General features: G+C 44.0%; 1 protein-coding gene across 3 annotated transcripts in view; it reads right to left on the minus strand.

Annotated features, from left to right (window-relative positions):
* The window catches only part of COL8A1 (collagen type VIII alpha 1 chain), a 149,132-nt gene that overhangs the window by 61,866 nt on the left and 64,045 nt on the right, over positions 1-23,221 (minus strand). The window contains exons 2-3 of one of the 3 annotated variants that reach the window (XM_077294126.1): positions 10,866-11,009; positions 7,822-7,898 (exon numbers count right to left, since the gene is read on the minus strand). The exons of 1 other annotated variant lie outside the window; for it this stretch is intronic. The gene's annotated coding sequence lies outside the window, so the exon portion shown is untranslated. The remainder of the gene's footprint in view (positions 1-7,821; positions 7,899-10,865; positions 11,010-23,221) is intronic. One more of the 3 variants, XM_077294127.1, reaches the window with a different exon arrangement.

Raw genomic sequence — 23,221 nt, forward strand, 5'->3', positions numbered from 1 at the left:
GACACATTGGCACAATGTAAGGTTCAGCTTCCCATGATCTCCCCAATGGGACAGCAGTCACAAGTTTTGGAGATTATGTGCTCACTTGTACTTTAGTGTATAAACAATGGACTGATCGTTAGTAAACAATAATATATATCTAATAATTAGTGTTGAGCGATACCGTCCGATACTTGAAAGTATCGGTATCGGAAAGTATCGGCCCATACCGGCAAAGTATCGGATCTAATCCGATACCGATACCCGATACCAATACAAGTCAATGGGACTCAAGTATCGGACGGTATCCCTGATGGTTCCCAGGGTCTGAAGGAGAGGAAACTCTCCTTCAGGCCCTGGGATCCATATTAATGTGTAAAATAAAGAATTAAAATAAAAAATATTGCTATACTCACCTCACCGAGGGAACCGGCAGCGTTGTTTGCTTAAAATGCGCGCTTTTCCTTCCTTCCGTGACGTCACGGCTTCTGATTGGTCGCGTGCCGCCCATGTGGCCGCGACGCGACCAATCACAGCAAGCCGTGACGTAATTTTCAGGTCCTTCTAGGCATTCAGTATTTTAAAATTACGTCCCGGCTTTGTGATTGGTCGCGTCGCGGTCACATGGGCGACGCGACCAATCACAAGCCGTGACGTCACGGGAGGCAGGAGACGCGCGCATTTTAAAATGCGCGCGTGTCCAGCCTCCCGTGACGTCACGGCTTGTGATTGGTCACGTCGCCCATGTGGCCGCGACGCAACCAATCACAGCAAGCCGTGACGTAATTTCAGGTCCTTCAGGATTTTAAAATTACGTTCTGGCTTGTGATTGGTCGCGTCGCGGTCACATGGGCAACGCGACCAATCACAAGCCGTGACGTCACGGGAGGCTGGACACGCGCGCATTTTAAAATGCGCGCGTCTCCTGCCTCCCGTGACGTCACGGCTTGTGATTGGTCGCGTCGCCCATGTGACCGCGACGCGACCAATCACAAAGCCGGGACGTAATTTTAAAATACTGAATGCCTAGAAGGACCTGAAAATTACGTCACGGCTTGCTGTGATTGGTCGCGTCGCGGCCACATGGGCGGCACGCGACCAATCAGAAGCCGTGACGTCACGGAAGGAAGGAAAAGCGCGCATTTTAAGCAAACAACGCTGCCGGTTCCCTCGGTGAGGTCCAGGCTGCGTCGGAGAGGTGAGTATAGCAATATTTTTTATTTTAATTCTTTATTTTACACATTAATGTTGTTTCGATACCGATACCCGGATACCACAAAAGTATCGGATCTCGGTATCGAAATTCCGATACCCGCAAGTATTGGCCGATACCCGATACTTGCGGTATCGGAATGCTCAACACTACTAATAATCCATCGCAGTAAATAAAAGCTAACGATGAGGAACATCAAACTGGCCAAACATTTCAGCACCTCGCGATCTAAGGTCGATTGCCCACTGGACGTGACATACTTGCTATTGTCCAGGCTGTTAACTTTGCAGCTGCAACTGTAAAGAACATGCCAAGCTGTTCTCATATTAATCCACCAGCAATTTTATTGAACACACATTTAGGTTTTAGATTAGTATATATATATATATATATATATATATATATATATATATATATATATATATATGTGTGAAAAAATACATTTACTGGGGAAAATCCTTCACAGATACTCATTTTTTCAGATACTAACAGTTGTATGAAAAAGTGTTTGCACCTCTCCTAATTTCCTATTCATTTGTCACAATAAATGTTTCAGATCACCAAATTTAAATATTAGACAAAGATAACGCAAGTAAATACAAAATGCAATTTTTAATCGAAGGCCTTTTGTTATTGAGGGAAAAATAAATCCAAACCTATAGGGCCCTGTGTGAAAAAGTGATTGCCACCCTCCAAAACATAAATTAACTGTGGTTTATCATATTTTTGGGGAGCTGAGTTCAAATTCCTTAGCCACACCCAGGCCTTATTAGTGCCAGACTTGTTCTCAATCAAGAAATCACTTTAATAGGATCTGCCTGACAAAGTGAAGTAGACCAAAAATCCTCAAAAGCAATATATCATGCCGTGATCCAAAAAAATTCTGGAGCAAATTAGAAACAAAGTAATTGAGATCCATCAGATTGGGAAAGGTTGTAAAGCTTTGAGATTCCAGCAAAACACATTGAGAGCCATTATACAATAATGACGAAAACATGGACCAGTGGTGAACCTTCCCAGGAGTGGCCGGCCGAACAAAATTACTCCAACGGCGCAGCAATGAATCATCCAACAAGTCACAAAAGGCCCCACACAACATCCAAAGAATTGCAGGCCTCACTTGCCTCAGTTAAGATCAGTGTTCATGACTCCACAATAAGAATGAGACTGGGCAAAAATGGCCTTTATGGTAGAGTTCCAAGACGAGAACATCTGCTGAGCAATAAGAACATAAAGGCTTGTCTCAGTTTTACCAGAAAACATCTTATTGATCCCCAAGACTTTTGGGAGAATACTCTGTGGACTGATGAGACAAGAGTTGAACTTTTTGGAAGATGCATGTCCCATTCTGGTGTAGAAGTAACACAGCATTTCAGAAAAGAAACATCAGACCAAAAATAAAATATAGTGGTATTAGTGTGATGGTCTGGGGCTGTTTTTCTGCTCCATGACCTGGAAGACTTGCTGTGGTAAATGGAACCATGAATTCTGCTGTCCACCAAAAAATCCTGAAGGAAAAAGTCCAGCCATCTTTGACCTCAAGCTGAAGTGCACTTGGGTTGTGCAGCAGGACAATGATCCAAAACAAACCAGCAAGTCCACCTCTGAATGGTTTAAGAAAAACAAAATTAAGAATGTGGAGTGGCCTAGTCAAAGTCCTGGCAGTAATCCGACAGAAATATACTGTGGCATGACTTTAAAAAAGCGGTTCATACTCAGAAATCCTCCAATGTGGCTGAATTAGGCTACTTTCACACTAGCGTCGTTCGACGCACGTCGCAATGCGTCGTCTTGGAGAAAAAACGCATCCTGCAAAGTTGCCCGCAGGATGCGTTTTTTCACCATACACTTGCATTAGCGACGCATTGCCACACGTCGCATCCGTCGTGCGACGGATGAGTTGTGTTTTGGCGGACCGTCGACACAAAAAAGTTACATGTAACTTTTTTTGTGCGTCGAGTCTGCCATTTTCAACCTCGCATGTGCGGCCGAAACTCCACCCCCTCCTCCCCGGAACTCACAATGGGCAGCGGATGCATTGTAAAACTGCATCCGCTGCCCACGTTGTGCTACTTTAACACACGTTGGGCCGACGGTTTGCGTCTGCCCGTATCGACGGACTAGTGTGAAAGTAGCCTTACAACAATTCAGCAAAGATGAGCGGACCAAAACAAAATTCCTCTAGAACATTGTAAAAGGCTCATTGCCAGTTATCGCAAATGCTTGATTATAGTTGTTGCTGCTAAGGGTGGCCCGATCAGTTATTAGGTTTAGGTGGCAACCACTTTTTCACACAGAGCCCAGTAGGTTTGGATTTCTTTTTTGATTAATAATATGCAAATTGTCTCTTCAGAGAGGAAGAGGACTAGAACTGTAGTGCCACCTATTGGAAGTAGCAATCCTAACAGTCAATGTCGACCCTTTAACAAGCCTTGTCACATGACTTAGGATAATAGCCAAACCAGAATCTCAATTATATTTCCCAAAGGAGCATTGCGGCTTTAAGTCTCCTCACCTCGACATGCTTATCATGTCACTCTCCGCAAGGAGAAACGATACTTCTTGAATCTCGCTCAGACGCCTCTCAATCAGCCAAACCAGATCTCCACTTTGCACTGATGAGGGGCAGTACCCCGAAACACAGTGTCTGCAAATTGAGATTCTGGTTTGGCTATTATCCTAAGTCATGTGACAAGGCTCGTTAAAGGGTCGACATTGACTGTTAGGATTGCTACTGTTAGGGTTGGCGGAACCACCGAGTATACAGTATATATATGTATAAATCCACCGTGCAGGAGAGGAACCTGCTGCTGGCAAATGGCGGCGCTATATGACGGTATAAGCGAACTCTGTTAACTCCACCGGTTCGCTAGAAACAAGATACTGTGCCCTGTTAGCATCACAGGGGAACACAGCTAACTGCTGAGCTGATGGCAGTTAGTGGTCACGCACCAAAAAGCACACAAACACTCCTCACCGGAGGTGCCGGTATTCTAGGGGCTTATTTCAGCCGGGAACCTGAATACATACATTCAAAACTCCTCACCGGAGGTGCCGGTATTCTAGGGGCTTATTTCAGCCGGGTCCCTGAATACATACATTCAAAACTCCTCACCGGAAGTACTGGTATTCTAGGGGCTTATTTCAGCCGGGTCCCTGAATACGTACATACAGGCGCGACCACAAATAACAAGCTAATGACATGAGGTGATACTAGCGCATGGCCGTGCAAACCTTTTATAGCTGCAGCAGCTTCAGGACCTTCCTAGGGAACCAATGGAAGTTGCAATACCAGAGCAACTTCAGGACCTTCCTAGAGGACCAATGGGAGCTGCAGCAGTACTTGAGCATGTGACCCCTGACCTCCAATGAGAGGTCTTACCTTGGGCATGCTCAGTGTGTGCAAAGCAGTCCCAGAAAAGCCTGCTCGCCGTTGACCAGTGCAAGCTACAACAGCAGAGCCTGGGAAGGCAGCAGTAACCCTTTGCACAGTATCAGACTGAGTGAGACACTGGGACCAACGTCTCTGCTGAGCAGGATCCACTGCGGCTGATGCAGAATGGGAGACCATAGCAGACATGCATCAAGATTCCCCCTGTGCAGTGGTGGGAACTCGACTCCTAACAGCTACTTCCAATAGGTGGCACCAATAGGTGGCACTAGAGTTCTAGTCCTCTTCCTCTCTGAAGAGACAATTTGCATATTTCCCAGAGGAGCATGCGGCTTTAAGTCTCCTCACCTTGACATGCTTATCATGTCACTCTTCGCAAGGAGAAACTATACATCTTGGATCCAGGTCAGACGCCTCTCAATCAGCCAAACCAGATCTCCACTTTGCACTGACAAGGGGCAGTACCCCGAAACACAGTGTCTGCAAATTGAGATTCTGGTTTGGCTATTATCCTAAGTCATGTAACAAGGCTTGTTAAAAGGGTTGACATTGACTGTTAGGTCGACATTGCTACTTCCAATAGGTGGCACTAGAGTTCTAGTCCTCTTCCTCTCTGAAGAGACAATTTACATATTTCCCAGAGGAGCATTGTGGCTTTAAGTCTCCTCACCTCGACATGCTTATCATGTCACTCTCCGCAAGGAGAAACGATACTTCTTGGATCTTGATTACTAATAAAGACATTCATTTAAAAACTGCATTTTGTGTTTACTTGTGTTATCTTTGTTTAATATTTAAATTTGTTGATGATCTCAAACATTTACGTGTGACAAACAAGCAAAAGAATAGGAAATTGTGAAGTGGGGCAAACACTTTTTCACACAAATGTATCATTAGAGTTGACTTGTGAAAGCTACCCATGTTTGTATGCAGGGGTGGACACAGACTGCTTGGGGCCCCTGTGCAGGAAATGTGTCTGGGCCCCCCTCCTTTTAAGATGACAAACCTACAAACATATATATATAGCCACACACACATACATGTATATATTACATAGTCACCTTTATTATGTATATTGCCATCCCTTATTATACAGTGCCCTCTCTTGTTATGTGCAGCACCATCCCTTATATATTGGATTTTATAGAGCCCTGTTTTTTATTACATACCATCCTGTGTTGTTAGCTGTATAATGCAATGATGGCTGATGGAGCATGGGAAAGCTTCTTTTCTAAAGGAGGAGCTGATGGACTGGTCATCTGTTCACCAGCTGCTCCATCAGTAGTCATTTTATATCTAACAAGAGAGGGGACTATGTTATAAAAGAGGGTGCTGTGAATAACAAAAATAACAAGAATACACTATGTAAGAGACAGCACTGTACATAACAGCAGAGGAAGCTATAGAATAAGGGAGGGCATCATGTATAACTAGAGAGGATGGTACGTAACAAGGGACAGTGCTATACATAACAAAAGAGGAAACCATATAACTAAGGATGATGTTATACATAATAAGTGAGTACACTATACACTATGGGACTGTGCTATACATGAGTACACTTTATACTAAGGGACTGTGTTAGACATAATAATCGATAATAACGTCTTCCTCCACCTCCCCCTGTTCCTAAATCCATTAGAAATCCCCCTTCCTCCCATCCCAATCCCCCTCACCCCTTATTGTCTTCCTCCCCTGCATCCCATGGTTGCCCTTTTAACCACCTCCATCATTGCTTTCTCCCCACCACCCCATTATTGTCCATTCCACCACCTCCACCATGCCTCCTCCCCACCACCACCACCATAATTGTCCTTTCCACTGCCACCATCTTTGCCTTCTCCCCCACTACCCCATCATTACCCATTCCACCACCTCCATCACTTCCTCCTCCCCCACCCCCATCATTGTCCTTTCCACCACCATCATCATTGTCTTCTCCCCCACCACCCCCATCATTACCCATTCCATGACCTCCATTTCCTCCTCCCCACCACTCCCATCATTACCCGTTTCACCACCTCCATCATTGCCTCCTGCCCACCACCCCAACATTTTCCTTTCCACTGCCATCATTGTTTTCTCCCCATCATTACCCATTCCATGACCTCTATCATTTCCTCCTCCCCACCATCCCCATCATTTCCCTTTTCACCACCACCATCATTGTCTTTTCCCCCACTACCCCATCATTGTCCAATACACCGCCTCCATCATTTCCTCCTCCCCACCACCCCATTATTGTCCATTCACCACCTCCATCATTTCCTCTTCCCCACTACACCAATTATTGCCCTTTCCACCACCCCATCATTGCTTTCTCCCCCACCACCACTATCAATGCCCTCTTCGTCAATCTAATCATTGCCTTCTGCCCCATTCCCCCATCATTGCCCTCTCCTCCACCTACACACACACAGCACCATTCACCTCTCTACACACACACACACACACCTCACCTCACCTCTGCGCATGGTATCCTGAAGCCGCACCATCACCGGCAGCTTCCTGTCTCGCACAGCCACGGAACTGAATGATGATGTCATTCAGCCGCTGCTGTGTGAGACAGGAAGCGCGAGCAGGAAGCAGGACAGATCCATTCCCTGCAGCTCCACTCCACTTCCATTTTCTTTTGCAGGCAGCGGAGCTGCAGGGATTGCTCCCTGCCTGCTGCACATGAGGGCAATCTGGCCAGGGGCCTCCCGGAGCCTCAGGGCCGGATAAACTGGCCAGATTGCCCTCATTATTAGTCACCCTGCAGGGGCCCGCGGAAACCTCCAGGCCCCGGAGCAGCCGCAGCGGTTGAACCGGCAGTATGTCCACCTATGTTTGTATGTATGCTCCTCTAGGGCAGTTTTACCCAACTCCAGTAGTGAAGAGTCATCAACAGTTGATGTTTTCAGGCAGGATTTCTTTAGTATTGCTGAGGTGAAAGGACCTGCAGGAATTTCTGGTGCCATGATAATGCTTCCATCATCTGTTGTTGGCTTTGGAGGACTGAAGTTGGGGAACGATGCTCTAGGGTTTATGAATGGCATATTGGGGGTCCTTCGCTCAACACATCACTTCTAAAAGCTAAAATTGGATACCATGTAAAAGTACATTTCTTCTGCAGTGCAGTGATCATGCCAGACTGTCGGCTGCTTCTCCTGAAAAAATCAACTGTTTGTCAAGAGTGTCGGAAGCCCAGCTGTACATAGGTTACATGTCGCCATCTATGATCATTTGTATAGCTTACATTTAAGCTTTGAGATCCTGAAGAAAATCCTCTTTTTCATAAAAATGTAGGTAGATATGTCTGTTCCCAATAAGTTCCTGCAAAAAAAGGTTCCAGGCATCTATTAATACCAAATAAACAATGTAAAATGGCTATTAAAATGTTATGCACTGAAAAGCTTTATGAGAAGATTTCTTAGCGGCTTTACACCAATTTTCTACCATAAAAAAAATCATGAACTTTGGTGCACATGATACTTCTGCTACAATCTGCAACTTTTTAAAAGTGAGAAAATGGGCAGGTTTGTGTGGGAGGGGATATTTTAATCCCAATCTACTTCTAGATTACATGCATCATACCAAATATGCACATTTTAATAATTTTTGTGCATTTTACTCCAGCAAGACAGTTTAAGCTCTCACTTAAGACGCATATTTTTTGTTTTATTTTTTGCATGCGAGAAAAAAAAAATCAAAAAACTATTTTTCATCAGTGTGTTGAATCCGATTTTCATCCATTTTTGGTCCGTATTCATTTTTACCACCAGTATGATATCCATTTTTCCTGTTAGCTAAAAAAAAAAAAGACCAAAAGGTGAAGTCTATGTGCCTGATTTATTTTTTACAGACCCATTGATGTGGATAAACAGGTCTGATCACTGATTCAGATATAGAACGGACATGAAGCTTTGTGGTATGTAGAAAACAGCAAAACGGCAGAGATGCTTACCTGCCTAGGCCTCCAAACAAATGCACTGTCAGGATGCAGTGGACCCATGTAGTTAAGATGGCTGCAACACACTCTATTAGATCAGGCAGGCTGCCCAGCACTATCCAAATGCATCCCATGTGAACAGACACCACAGTTTACAAGACCGAATGGGCCCAACTGCACCCCGAAAAAAAATGGCAAATAGCACGGATTCCAATTTTGGAGCAGGTGTAAAACGCTGTGGAATCCGCACAAAGAATTGACATGCTACGGAAAATAAACCACAGCGTTTCCACACGGATTTTTCCGCAGCATGTGCACTGCGGATTTGATTTTCCATAGGTTTACATGGTACTGTACACCACATGGAAAACTGCTGCGAATCCACTGCGTCAAATCCGCAATGTGTGCACATACCCTCAGGGTTACCTTTGGTCTCTGTGCTGCCTCTCTGATTAATACCATCCTTGCAGGTTTGTTGTGGCACGATGTTCTTTCCATTTGATGATAATGGATTTGATGGTGCTCTGGGGCATCATCAAAGATAGGAATTTTTTTTGTAACCCAACCCTGACTTGTACTTCTCAATAACTTTGCCTCTGACTTGTTTGGAGATCTCCTTGGTCTTCATAGTGTTTGGTTAGTGGCGCCTCTTGCTTAATGTTGTTGCACCTTCTGTGGCCTTTCGGAAAAGGTGTGTATATAGTGACAGACCATGTGACACTTAGATTGCACACAGGTGGACTTTCTGTCACTAATCATGTGACTTATGAAGGTCATTTCTTGCACCAGACATTTTAGGGGCTTCATAGAAAAAGGGGTGAATACATATGCACATGCCAATTTTTATTTTTTTAATCGTATAAATTTAATTGATGCCTCTATTTTTCTCACTACACAAACTTAGACTATTTAGTGCTGATGCATCACACACAAATTTGATTACAAAACCATTTGAACACAGGTTGTGATCTAACAAAACAGGTAGAATGCCAAGGGGGTGACTACTTTCGTAAGCCACTATATTTGTCAAAAAAGTGACACATTCTGTGTTTACAGAAAAATGAGGTGAGCAAATTTAACTACAACTTCCAAATAAAAATATTAATCCATAATATCATAAACTGCATATTTAGTTTTATGAGAATTTGGGAAAATTGAGAAATTTGAATCCTATAAATATATTTTTAAGTAAGTTAAAAGGGTTCCTAAATTTCTATCTACTTAATCTTATCTCTTTTCTAATATACTTTAATTACAAATTCCCTGCTGTTTCCTCTCTGCTCTATTTGTTTTATTTATTTTTTACCAACTTCATGTTTGATAATGCTTTATTTGAGAACCCCCAGTGCATGCTGGGATAGTCAAGTGAGAGGTCATCAGGGGCGGAGGCTGCATGCACTGCCTCAGCCTCTGCCCCACCCTGAAACAAAGCGTCATCATTAATGTTCATTTCAGATGCTGGGCTAGTCCCTGTGCGATGTGCAACGATTGTCAATTCCAGTGTATGCTCAGTAGGATCTTGTCACTGTGCAATATCCTTTTTAATGCACAGTGACAGTGCACTCCCTCGCCATCTCTGATGAGAAGTGATGAATCGGCAAGAGACAGCGCTGTCAGTGCGCATTGTAAGGAGCAAATCCAGTGAGCAGAGATTAGCCCGGTCCCTGAAAGTTATGTCTTTCATTTATGAAGGAGTTGGAGTAATAGAGGAGTCAGAAGCATGACTCCATAGATCAGCCTGCCGAGTATCAGGGTAGGTGCACATGACTATTTTCTCTCCATCCGAGAAAAACGGTCAGAGTTTTATCAGTGTTGGGATCTATTTTTCTCAGAGCTGGAGAGAAAAAAAAAAGTTTCTCTATTCTGTCAGTCTGTGAAAATTGGACCACGCTTGGATGTCATCCGAGTGCAGTCTGATGTTTTTCATGGACCCATATAGTTGCATTACCAATTTTGATCTGACACTGCTATCAAAATTAGACATGTCTCCGATTTTTTCCTTATACCACTAGGTCCGAAGAAAAAAATTTGACATGTGCACAGCCCAATAGAATATCATGGGTACGAGTGCATAAAAACCATGGATAGCACTCATCCAATATAGTTATTCATGTGCATGAGCCCTCTTTATGGTTCTGAAAACTTAGCAGCAGTGTCTGTATTACCCTTGAATTAATTATTTTAATGGAACCAGTATTATGGAAAGCTATACAAGTAATAAGAAATAGACAAATGTAAATGATCATGATGGATAAAAAAGTGTGAAATAGACAACACAAAGCTAGATCGAAGAGTCCGATAAAGATTAAAGTATTGAAGAATTTTGTAATGGAGGCCTACAAATATGTTACCTTCTTAATTAGTGATCAATTTCAAGCAAATATCGTTATCCACAGATAGAAGGAAGATTTCTATGTTTAAAGAAAGCTTTCATATATCCTGATGTACTTCTGATGCAAACTCACAACATGTATAAGGGATAGCTGAGCTGTAGGCTGGAAAATAAAGAAAAAAGGGTAATTAATCTCTTATTTCTCATATTTTAATGTAACCCCTATTTTACATGATCAGATCATTCTTAAAGGGGTGGTCTAAAATCTAATTTAAATTAAATGTACTTATTTTCTAATAGTGTGTGATTACAATTTTCCCATCTTTCACTATCTGCACTTTCTCTCCTTTTTTTTGAGAATCCCAGTGCATGCTGGGATACTTAAATAAAGTATCATCTGGGGGCAGAATCTGGCTCACTGCCACAGCCCCTGCCCCCTTCCTGAAAAGCTTGTTTTGGGGCTAGGATAATGCCTGTGAGATGTACACAAAGAGACATCATTGGTCTCTGCAAACTGGGTATACTGACTATACGTACCAACAGTGCACTCTCCTGCCGACTCTTTACTGCTAAACTGAGCCATTGAGAGAGTGCACTGTAATTGTGCACATCGCACAAGGACTAGCCCAGCCCCTGAAACGAACGTCACTGATGACGCTTCATTTCAGGGATGGAGGCAGGGGCTGGGGCAGTGACCGTAGTCTCTGCCCCTTGATGACACTGCGTTTGAGTAACACAGCATGCACTGGGACTCTCAAAGGGTCATCAAAAAGGAAGTGAAAAAAAAATAAAAGCAGTTAGTGTAGTTAAGGATAGGGAATTTTTAATTACAGTATATTAGAAAATAGTTTAGATTATGGCATTAAACAGATAGCGATTTAGGTTGAAAATGAATTCTGATTTTGGACCACCCCCTTCAAGTAGACTATGTCTACTAACTTGATCATGAATGTCGTTATTTCAGCTTGCACAGGTCTGCATATATTTTTTTTTTCGATTAGGAAACAAAAATATGCTGTTGCCATACTCCTTTGGTGATACCTTATCAACCTCGACCAAAAAGCATTTGGCATATTAAAGGAAACCCATCATTAGATTCATGCAGGGTAGGGATGAGGGGTAGGCAAGGTAGGTACCCGCCTAGGGCACTGCCTCTTGCCTCCCAGAGGGGGTGGCACTTGGGGAAAAAAGTGTCATGGCTGAATGTCTGTAGCCGCCCAGCATCTTCTTCCGGCTGCAGACATTCTGCACAGTAACAGGCACACAGGGAAGTAGTGTCAGCCACTGACATCGCTCACTCATCTCTATTCTGCGCCCCGGCCCTCGCTCCCTCCCCGCACTCAATTGTATTCTCATCTGTAAGACACGAATACAATTTATGTCAGAGCAGCTCCCTGCCCTGCTGGGATCTCCTGAAAAAAGCAGGTCACTTCTGGCCTGTGATCTGTAGGAGACGGCGCATGCAGGGGATGTCGGATGGCGTGATACAGTGATGTAATTGCCCCATGCAGTGTCCACTGCTGCACAGGAAGCAATAGGAGTCAATGGCCACGGTGTACAAGGAGCCAGGATTAGGTAAGTATAAACCCTTTTTTATATTTTGCCAATGAATGGGGGACATAAAAGGGGCTAGGTATGGGGGACACATGTGGGCCTGGCTATGTGGGGCATATGGGGGGCTGGCTATGGGGGACATATGTGGGGCTGGCTTTGGGGAACATATGTTGGGTTGGCTATAGGGACATATGAGGGGCTAGCTATGGGGGATACATGAGGGGTTGGCTATGGAAGACATATGAGAAGCTGATTATGGGGACATATGAGGGGCTGGTTATGGGGAACAAATTATGGGCTGTCTGTGGGGGAAGATAAGATGGGCTGACTGTGGGGAATATATGTTGAGCCTCACCATTAAAGTACATAACTTTTTTTTTACTTTTGCTGTTATTTTTTGGTGAAAAAGAGGGGGGACACTTTAGAGGTTCTTGTGCCTTAGTCTCTGACCCATTCCTTTACTTAAGTGCGAATGTTCATCATGGTGGGGTGGATTCATGTTACCCAAACCAAGGGCAGCGTGAAAGAGATTCTGTCTGCACGACTGCAGTCAGGTATGTTTTACTGTGAAATGCAGCAGCACTTTAGAGAAAATTTATACTTTGAAACGCCACCCGAAGACAATAGGGAGAGATGGTCCCTGGCCTCCTTCTTTCTACCCTGTTCTGGAGCGAGGTGAGGAGATGGCCGGGAACCATCTCTTCCTATAACCCAAGCATTGCTTTCCAAACTGTGTGATCTCTGAGTGAAATATCCCTGGCTACAATTGTGTAGACAGACTCTGATTCATGCTGCCAATCCCTTTAAAATCAGTTGTCTGGGCCTACATTTATATCATGTGTATGAGCACCTTCTATTGTCATACAACTGGACTCAAGTCAGTATTCTGTAGATAAGAGAGTTGGGCTATGTGCACACGTTGTGGATTGGTGTGCGGATTTTTAGCAAAACCCGCAGGTAAACCACACTGCGGATTATCCGCGTATTTACCGCGCATTTCCTGCGTTTTTTTGTGGGGATTCCACCTGCAGTTTTACACCTGCGGATTCCTATTATGGAGCAGGTGTAAACCGCTGCAAAATCCGCACAAAGAATTGACATACTGCGGAAAAAACACCGCTGCATTTCCATGCCTTTTTTTCCACAGCATGTGCACTGCAGATTCTGTTTTCCATACGTTTACATGGTACTGTACAACGCATGGAAAACAGCTGCAGATCCGCAGCATCAAATCCGCTGCGGATCTGCAGCAAAATCCGCAATGTGTGCACATAGCCTTGGGGGTCCAGTCAATGCTGGCAGAGATGGTCCCGGCCAACTTCTCCTCACCTCGCTCCAGTTAATGGCTCGTTTTCTGATTTGCCGAATAAACGTTAGTACATTTTTCATATAAATATTACATTTAGAAATAAGTCTAAACATGATGTTAAAAGTAACAAAGTGCAACTATGACTAATTCTAATAGCACTATTGAATGATGTATAGAAGGGAACAGGCCAGTCCTGTGCTACGTAATCCTTTTTGTAATATTTTTCCCTCTTACAGCTTGTATTGAATAATTGTCCCTACCCCCTTTCTTGAAATCTACATCAACTAATGCTCTTAAAATATCTGCAAATCTACCACAGTAGCTACTTAGGAAACAATAACACCTTTTTATTTTGCAGGGAATTAGGTAACCATTTACTTCTGCAGTCTGGCAGAGCGCTTACATTTGACACCTACTGCGGAATCCACTGTTGATGCTTGGAACTTCTGGAATTAGAAAGCCTGATCTCTGGATGAAATTTGATGTTTTCAGAGGATTCTCATACTCTGAAGGTGGTGACACTCTTTCGTTTTGTACTCATTTGGATTACAGCTATTCCTCCTGCTTCTCTCCAAATACATGCAGATTTCATTTACCTGGGCATTCTTTATTCCTTAGGGCTTGTGCAATTGATTGTAGTTTCAGTCAAAGTGTGATCCGTCAAAACATCGGATCGCACTTGGACTAACGTTATTCAAGGAGGCAGGCACATGTCCGATTTTTTCTTTGGACTAAGATGTCCGAGGAAAAAAACCTCACAGCATGCACATTTTGCCTCTGATTATCGGATCATCCTCAGCCATTTAACTCTATGGGTCTATGAAAAAATCGTACCGCACTAGGATGACATCCAAGTATGGTCAGAGTTTCATGGACTGAATGGAGAAGATGGAGACAGTTTTTTTTCATTCTCCACAAATGAATTTTTCTCCGTTTGTATTCGTGTGGTTCCCACACCTTGTCCTGCGCTGCCCGCTGGTACTCTGTTCCCCAGGACTCTGGGGTTAGGCTCTGCGCCCTCGGCCACTCCTCTGGTGGTCAAATGCTTCAGGTCCTGTACCTGCTGCACGACTCGTCTCTGTAGTCGCACCACCTATCTGGACATCCCAGTCTTCATCGTCCCTGCTCATGACACGTGCATGGGCGCACAGTCTGAGTACCCTGCGGTGCTCTTGACACACAGAAGAACATTTGTGAGAGGCAGAAAAACTGAAAAGATGCTGGAAGAGTGCCTAACACCATCTGTCAAGCATGGTGGAGGTAAAGTGATGGTCTGGGATTCCTTTGGTGCTGGTAAAGTGGGAGATTTGTACAAGGTAAAAGGGATATTGAATAAGGAAGGCTATCACTCCACTTTGCAACCCCATGCTATACTCTGTGTACTGTGCTTGATTGGAGCCAATTTCATCCTACAGCAGGACAATGACCCAAAGCACAAATTATGCAAAAATTATTTAGGGAAGAGGCAGGCAGCTGTGTTATGACCCCAATGGCGAGGGTCTCAGAGGAACGTGGAAGTCTGCAGAATACAAAAATCCAGCTCATAGGGCAGTGGTAACTGGGTTGACCATATATCTACTCCTAACGCCAACACTAGAAGTAGCCGGGGATCATTCCTACGTTGATTCTAGATGACACGCGCCAGCCGGAGAATCTAGCTACACCTAGTAGAGGAAAACAAAGACCTTTCTTGCCTCCAGAGAAGGGGACCCCAAAGCTGGATAGAAGCCCCCCACAAATAATGACGGTGAGGTAAGAGGAAATGACAAACACAGAAATGAACCAGGTTTAGCACAGAGAGGCCCGCTTACTGATAGCAGAATAAAGAAAGGTAACTTATATGGTCAACAAAAACCCTATCAAAATCCACACTGGAAATTCAAGAACCCCCGAACCGTCTAACGGTCCGGGGGGAGAACACCAGCCCCCTAGAGCTTCCAGCAAAGGTCAGGATATAGATTTGGAACAAGCTGGACAAAAATACAAAACCAAAACAAATAGCAAAAAGCAAAAGGCAGACTTAGCTGATATAACTGGAACCAGGATCAGTAGACAAGAGCACAGCAGACTAGCTCTGATAACTACGTTGCCAGGCATTGAACTGAAGGTCCAGGGAGCTTATATAGCAACACCCCTAACTAACGACCCAGGTGCGGATAAAAGGAATGACAGAAAAACCAGAGTCAAAAAACTAGTAACCACTAGAGGGAGCAAAAAGCAAATTCACAACAGTACCCCCCCCTTAGTGAGGGGTCACCGAACCCTCACCACGACCACCAGGGCGATCAGGATGAGCGGCATGAAAGGCACGAACTAAATCGGCCGCATGAACATCAGAGGCGACCACCCAGGAATTATCCTCCTGACCATAGCCCTTCCACTTGACCAGGTACTGAAGCCTCCGCCTGGAGAGGCGAGAATCCAAGATCTTCTCCACCACGTATTCCAACTCGCCCTCAACCAACACAGGAGCAGGAGGCTCAGCAGAAGGAACTACAGGCACAATGTACCGCCGCAACAAGGACCTATGAAATACATTGTGAATAGCAAACGACACAGGAAGATCCAGACGAAAAGATACAGGATTAAGGATTTCCAATATCTTGTAAGGCCCAATAAAACGAGGTTTAAATTTGGGAGAGGAGACCTTCATAGGAACAAAGCGGGAAGAAAGCCATACCAAATCCCCAACGCGTAGTCGGGGACCCACACCGCGGCGGCGGTTGGCAAAGCGCTGAGCCTTCTCCTGTGACAACTTCAAGTTGTCCACCACATGATTCCAGATCTGCTGCAACCTATCCACCACAGAATCCACCCCAGGACAGTCAGAAGGCTCCACATGACCCGAAGAAAAGCGAGGATGGAAACCAGAGTTGCAGAAAAAAGGCGAAACCAAGGTGGCGGAACTAGCCCGATTATTAAGGGCAAACTCAGCCAACGGCAAGAATGTCACCCAATCGTCCTGATCAGCAGAGACAAAACACCTCAAATAAGCCTCCAAAGTCTGATTGGTTCGCTCCGTCTGTCCATTAGTCTGAGGATGGAAAGCAGACGAAAACGACAAATCAATGCCCATCCTACTACAAAAGGATCGCCAGAACCTGGAAACGAACTGGGATCCTCTGTCTGACACAATATTCTCAGGGATGCCGTGCAAACGAACCACGTTCTGGAAAAACACAGGAACCAGATCGGAAGAGGAAGGCAGCTTAGGCAAAGGAACCAAATGGACCATCTTGGAGAAGCGATCACATATCACCCAGATAACGGACATGCCCTGAGATAGCGGAAGATCAGAAATGAAATCCATGGAGATATGTGTCCAAGGTCTCTTCGGGACAGGCAAGGGCAAGAGCAAACCGCTGGCACGAGAACAGCAAGGCTTAGCTCGAGCACAAGTCCCACAGGACTGCACAAATGACCGCACATCCCTTGACAAGGAAGGCCACCAAAAGGACCTGGCCACCAGATCTCTGGTGCCAAAAATTCCCGGGTGACCTGCCAACACCGAGGAATGAACCTCGGAAATGACTCTGCTGGTCCACTTATCCGGGACAAACAGTCTGTCAGGTGGACAAGACTCAGGCCTATCAGCCTGAAATCTCTGCAACACACGTCGCAGATCCGGAGAAATAGCTGACAAGATAACTCCATCTTTAAGAATACCAACAGGATCAGCGACTCCAGGAGCATCAGGCACAAAGCTCCTAGAAAGAGCATCGGCCTTCACATTCTTTGAACCTGGTAAATACGAGACAACAAAATCAAAGCGGGAGAAAAACAATGACCAGCGGGCCTGTCTCGGATTAAGGCGTTTAGCAGACTCGAGATACATCAGATTTTTGTGATCAGTCAAGACCACCACACGATGCTTAGCACCCTCGAGCCAATGACGCCACTCCTCAAATGCCCATTTCATGGCCAACAACTCCCGATTGCCCACATCATAATTTCGCTCGGCAGGCGAAAACTTCCTAGAGAAAAAGGCACAAGGTTTCATAACAGAGCAACCAGGGCCTCTCTGCGACAAAACGGCCCCTGCCCCAATCTCCGAAGCATCCACCTCAACCTGAAAGGGAAGTGAGACGTCAGGCTGGCACAAAACAGGCGCCGAAGTAAACCGGCGTTTCAACTCCTGGAAAGCCTCCACGGCAGCAGGAGCCCAGTTAGCTACATCGGAGCCCTTCTTGGTCATATCCGTCAAAGGTTTCACAATGCTAGAAAAATTAGCGATAAAACGACGGTAGAAGTTAGCGAAGCCCAAGAACTTCTGAAGACTCTTAACTGACGAGGGCTGAGTCCAATCAAGAATAGCTCGGACCTTGACTGGGTCCATCTCCACAGCAGAAGGGGAAAAAATGAACCCCAAAAAGGGAACCTTCTGTACACCAAAGAGACACTTTGAGCCCTTGACAAACAAAGAATTTTCACGCAAAATTTTAAAGACCAACCTGACCTGCTCCACATGCGAATCCCAATTATCAGAAAAAACCAAAATATCATCCAGATAAACAATCAAAAATTTATCCAGATACTTCCGGAAAATGTCATGCATAAAGGACTGAAAAACTGAAGGCGCATTGGAGAGCCCAAAAGGCATCACCAAGTACTCAAAATGACCTTCGGGCGTATTGAATGCGGTTTTCCATTCATCACCTTGCTTAATGCGCACAAGGTTGTACGCACCACGAAGGTCTATCTTGGTGAACCACTTGGCACCCTTAATCCGGGCAAACAAGTCAGACAACAGCGGTAAAGGATACTGAAATTTGACAGTGATCTTATTTAAAAGCCGATAATCAATACAAGGTCTCAAAGATCCGTCTTTTTTTGCCACAAAAAAGAATCCCGCACCAAGAGGGGAAGAAGACGGACGAATATGTCCTTTCTCCAGAGACTCCTTGATATATGAACGCATAGCGGTATGTTCAGGTACCGACAGATTAAACAGTCTTCCCTTAGGAAATTTACTGCCTGGGATCAAATCTATAGCACAGTCACAGTCCCTATGAGGAGGCAGTGCACTGGACTCAGACTCACTGAAGACATCCTGATAATCAGACAAATACTCCGGAACTTCCGAAGGCGTAGAAGAAGCAATAGACACAGGCAGGGAATCCCCATGAATACCACGACAGCCCCAACTTGAGACTGACATAGCCTTCCAGTCCAGGACTGGATTATGGGTCTGTAACCATGGCAGCCCTAAAACAACCAAATCATGCATTTTATGTAAAACCAGGAAACGTATCACCTCGCGGTGTTCAGGAGTCATGCACATGGTAACCTGTGTCCAATACTGCGGTTTATTTGCTGCCAATGGTGTAGCATCAATACCCCTAAGAGGAATAGGATTTTCTAATGGTTCAAGAGTAAAACCACAGCGCTTAGCAAATGAGAGATCCATGAGACTCAGGGCAGCACCTGAATCTACAAACGCCATGACAGGATAAGATGACAGTGAGCAAATCAAAGTTACAGACAGAATAAATTTAGGTTGCAAATTACCAACGGTGACAGGACTAACAACCTTAGCTATACGTTTAGAGCATGCTGAGATAACATGTGTAGAATCACCACAGTAGTAGCACAAGCCATTCCGGCGTCTATGAATTTTCCGCTCATTTCTAGTCAGGATTCTATCACATTGCATTAAATCAGGTGTCTGTTCAGACAACACCATGAGGGAATTTGCGGTTTTTCTATCACATTGCACCGAATTAGGTGTCTGTTCAGACAACACCATGAGGGAATTTGCGGTTTTGCGCTCCCGCAACCGCCGGTCAATTTGAATAGCCAGTGCCATAGTGTCATTCAGACCTGTGGGAATGGGAAAACCCACCATAACATTCTTAATGGCTTCAGAAAGGCCATTTCTAAAATTAGCGGCCAGTGCACACTCGTTCCAATGTGTCAGCACGGACCATTTCCGAAATTTTTGGCAATACACTTCAGCCTCGTCCTGCCCCTGAGACATAGCCAGCAAGGCCTTTTCTGCCTGAATCTCAAGATTGGGTTCCTCATAAAGTAAACCGAGCGCCAGAAAAAACGCATCAAGATCAGCCAATGCCGGATCTCCTGGCGCCAGCGAAAAAGCCCAATCCTGAGGGTCGCCCCGTAAGAACGAAATCACAATTTTTACTTGCTGAGCAGAATCTCCAGATGAACAGGGTCTCAGGGACAAAAACAATTTACAATTATTCACGAAATTCCTAAACTTAAACCTGTCTCCGGAAAACAGTTCAGGAATCGGTATTTTAGGTTCTGACCTAGGATTTCTGATAACATAGTCTTGTATGCCCTGCACACGAGTAGCCAGCTGGTCCACACTTGTAATCAAGGTCTGGACATTCATGTCTGCAGCAAGCATAGCCACTCTGAGGTAAAGGGGAAGAAGAGAAAAAAAAACCTCAGAATCTTCTTTCTTATAATCCCTCTTCTGCAATGCATTAAACATTTAATACTGGCCTGGCAAACTGTTATGACCCCAATGGCGAGGGTCTCAGAGGAACGTGGAAGTCTGCAGAATACAAAAATCCAGCTCATAGGGCAGTGGTAACTGGGTTGACCATATATCTACTCCTAACGCCAACACTAGAAGTAGCCGGGGATCATTCCTACGTTGATTCTAGATGACACGCGCCAGCCGGAGAATCTAGCTACCCCTAGTAGAGGAAAACAAAGACCTTTCTTGCCTCCAGAGAAGGGGACCCCAAAGCTGGATAGAAGCCCCCCACAAATAATGACGGTGAGGTAAGAGGAAATGACAAACACAGAAATGAACCAGGTTTAGCACAGAGAGGCCCGCTTACTGATAGCAGAATAAAGAAAGGTAACTTATATGGTCAACAAAAACCCTATCAAAATCCACACTGGAAATTCAAGAACCCCCGAACCGTCTAACGGTCCGGGGGGAGAACACCAGCCCCCTAGAGCTTCCAGCAAAGGTCAGGATATAGATTTGGAACAAGCTGGACAAAAATACAAAACCAAAACAAATAGCAAAAAGCAAAAGGCAGACTTAGCTGATATAACTGGAACCAGGATCAGTAGACAAGAGCACAGCAGACTAGCTCTGATAACTACGTTGCCAGGCATTGAACTGAAGGTCCAGGGAGCTTATATAGCAACACCCCTAACTAACGACCCAGGTGCGGATAAAAGGAATGACAGAAAAACCAGAGTCAAAAAACTAGTAACCACTAGAGGGAGCAAAAAGCAAATTCACAACACAGCTGATATTCTATCTGTAATGGAGTGGCCAGCGCAGTCACCAGATCTCAACCCCATTGAGCTGTTGAGGAAGCAGCTTGACCGTATGGTACGCAAAAAGTGCCCATCAAGCCAAACCAACTTGTGGAAGGGGCTTCTGGAAGCATGGGATGACATTTCTCCAGATTACCTCAGCAAATTAACTACTAGAATGCCAAAGGTCTGCAATTCTGTAATTGCTGCAAAGAGAGCATTCTTTGATGAAAGTAAAGTTTGAAAGAGAAAATTATTAGTTCTAATAAAAATCTTTTTTTAGAACCTTGTCAATGTCTGGACTAGATTTTCAATTCATTTGATTAATAAAAGTATGAGTTTTTATGGAAAACACAAAATTGTCTGGGTGACCCTAAACTTTTGAACGGTAGTGTATCTGATCCCAGTCTCTCTGTCACGGGTTTTCCGTCACAGAGAGGTGTCAGATTCAGGAGCTAAGGGAATGGTACATGGCCCCGACGTCTTCACCATCAGAAGTAATCCGGGGAACAGGTTGAGCTAGGCCGCACCTAGCATCAGGGACAAGGAAGGAGCCCCTGGTCTCGGTACACTCGACAACAGAATTTTGACACTCTGTAATACTTAGTAACAACCGGACTGCTACAACAGGATCATAGTTTGGGAATTAGTATAAGGTAAATCTACTCCAGCAATATAGGCAGGTTACATGTGGCAGTTACGCCATAAGGCTCAGTCTTTAGTTGCAGCAAGTTTAGCAAAGCAACTGTACTGTTGAAACCTATCAATACATCAAATAGCACCTCATTATTGCCCTGTTTTCTAGCTCTAGGGTCTAATTCGAAGCTCTTCAAGGTCATGGTAACTGGTTGTCCACAATGGGTGCACTGTGCTCCAATTACAGTTTCATCCTTGTTTTCTATTTTTGTGTCAACAACCCTTCTATGCCGACCCAATGGTATCATTTAGAAAAGTTTATGTCTTCTAAAAATTCTCTAAAAATGAACACTAATTAAAAAAGATATTATTTATATATCTATCAATCACATCAGCTCTGAAGTTAGATCTGACTTTAATTTTTTTTCTGGCGGAGCTGGAGACCAGACTGGCTGATCATCAGATTGGAGCAGACCACTGACATCAGGTTTACAGATGTTCATAAATATCACCAAATGTTTGGAAACCGCAGGAGAATAAAATGTTGGAAATCAATGACAATAATCTGAGACAAGCTAATCAACTAGATTCTGTCTTTAATTACTAGTCTGGATTTTTCTCTGGCTGTTTGAACCATTAATCCAAATCTGGACTGTTTTGACTCTGTCGAATTTACATGTTAATAAACAAAATTTGAAGTAGATGTAAGAAAACAGATTGAAGTGTTGGGAAGAGAGAATTGCAGTTTTCAGCTTTGAAAAATAAACAGATTTCAACAGTAATGATGCAGACTTTTTGGCCATAGGCTAAGCTTGCTGAAGATGGGAAAACAGGACCTTACTACGTTCCAAGAAATGTTTTCATAATTGGATTCATAGTCCTTAAAGGAATGTTCTACATACAACACTGGGCAATGGAAGTCTATTACACCCTTGTCTACTTTACTTCTGTTTTTTCAAGCTTGTTCCCAGTAAAATGAAAAAAACGAAGCCCTTTTTGGAAAACAGAAGATATTTTGGGTGGTTACAATTTAAAGAAGTGACCTAGCCTTACTGGCAGGAAGACACTTAAAAGTGACCTAACAGCAGGAAGTTAAAGAATACCAATTCTGTAATTCTGTATTATCCATTGTTAATTTATATAGTGAAAAATTCACCTTAACCTCTCTGTGCTAGAGCCATTTTTTTATTTTTACTGCCGCACTGCAAGAGTCATAGCTTCTATTTTTTCAATGACATACTAGTATGAAAGCTTTTTTTGTGTCAAGAGTTGTATTTTTGTATTTTATATTGGCACCAATTTTTGCCACATAATGTACTGAAAAAGTGAAGAATATTTTTTATGGAATGGAAAAAAACAGCAATTTCTCCATAGTTTTTTTAGTTTTGTTTTTGTTATTGCTTTGAGTAAAGTTATGAGCCGGCTCCCACTTTACATATAGAGGGTACTGCTCATAAGCCTGCCCCATATACTCTGTGCTTACATATGACATACAGTAATGGCCAACAGTGTTGGCACCCAGGAAGTTGTTCCGGAAAATGAGGTATTTCTCCCAGAAAATTATTGCAAATACTTACAGTATGTTTTGTTATATACATGTTTATTTTCTTTGTATGTATTGGAACAACACA

This window comes from Ranitomeya variabilis, chromosome 3 (genome assembly GCF_051348905.1).
Source record: "Ranitomeya variabilis isolate aRanVar5 chromosome 3, aRanVar5.hap1, whole genome shotgun sequence".
Lineage (NCBI taxonomy): Eukaryota > Metazoa > Chordata > Amphibia > Anura > Dendrobatidae > Ranitomeya > Ranitomeya variabilis.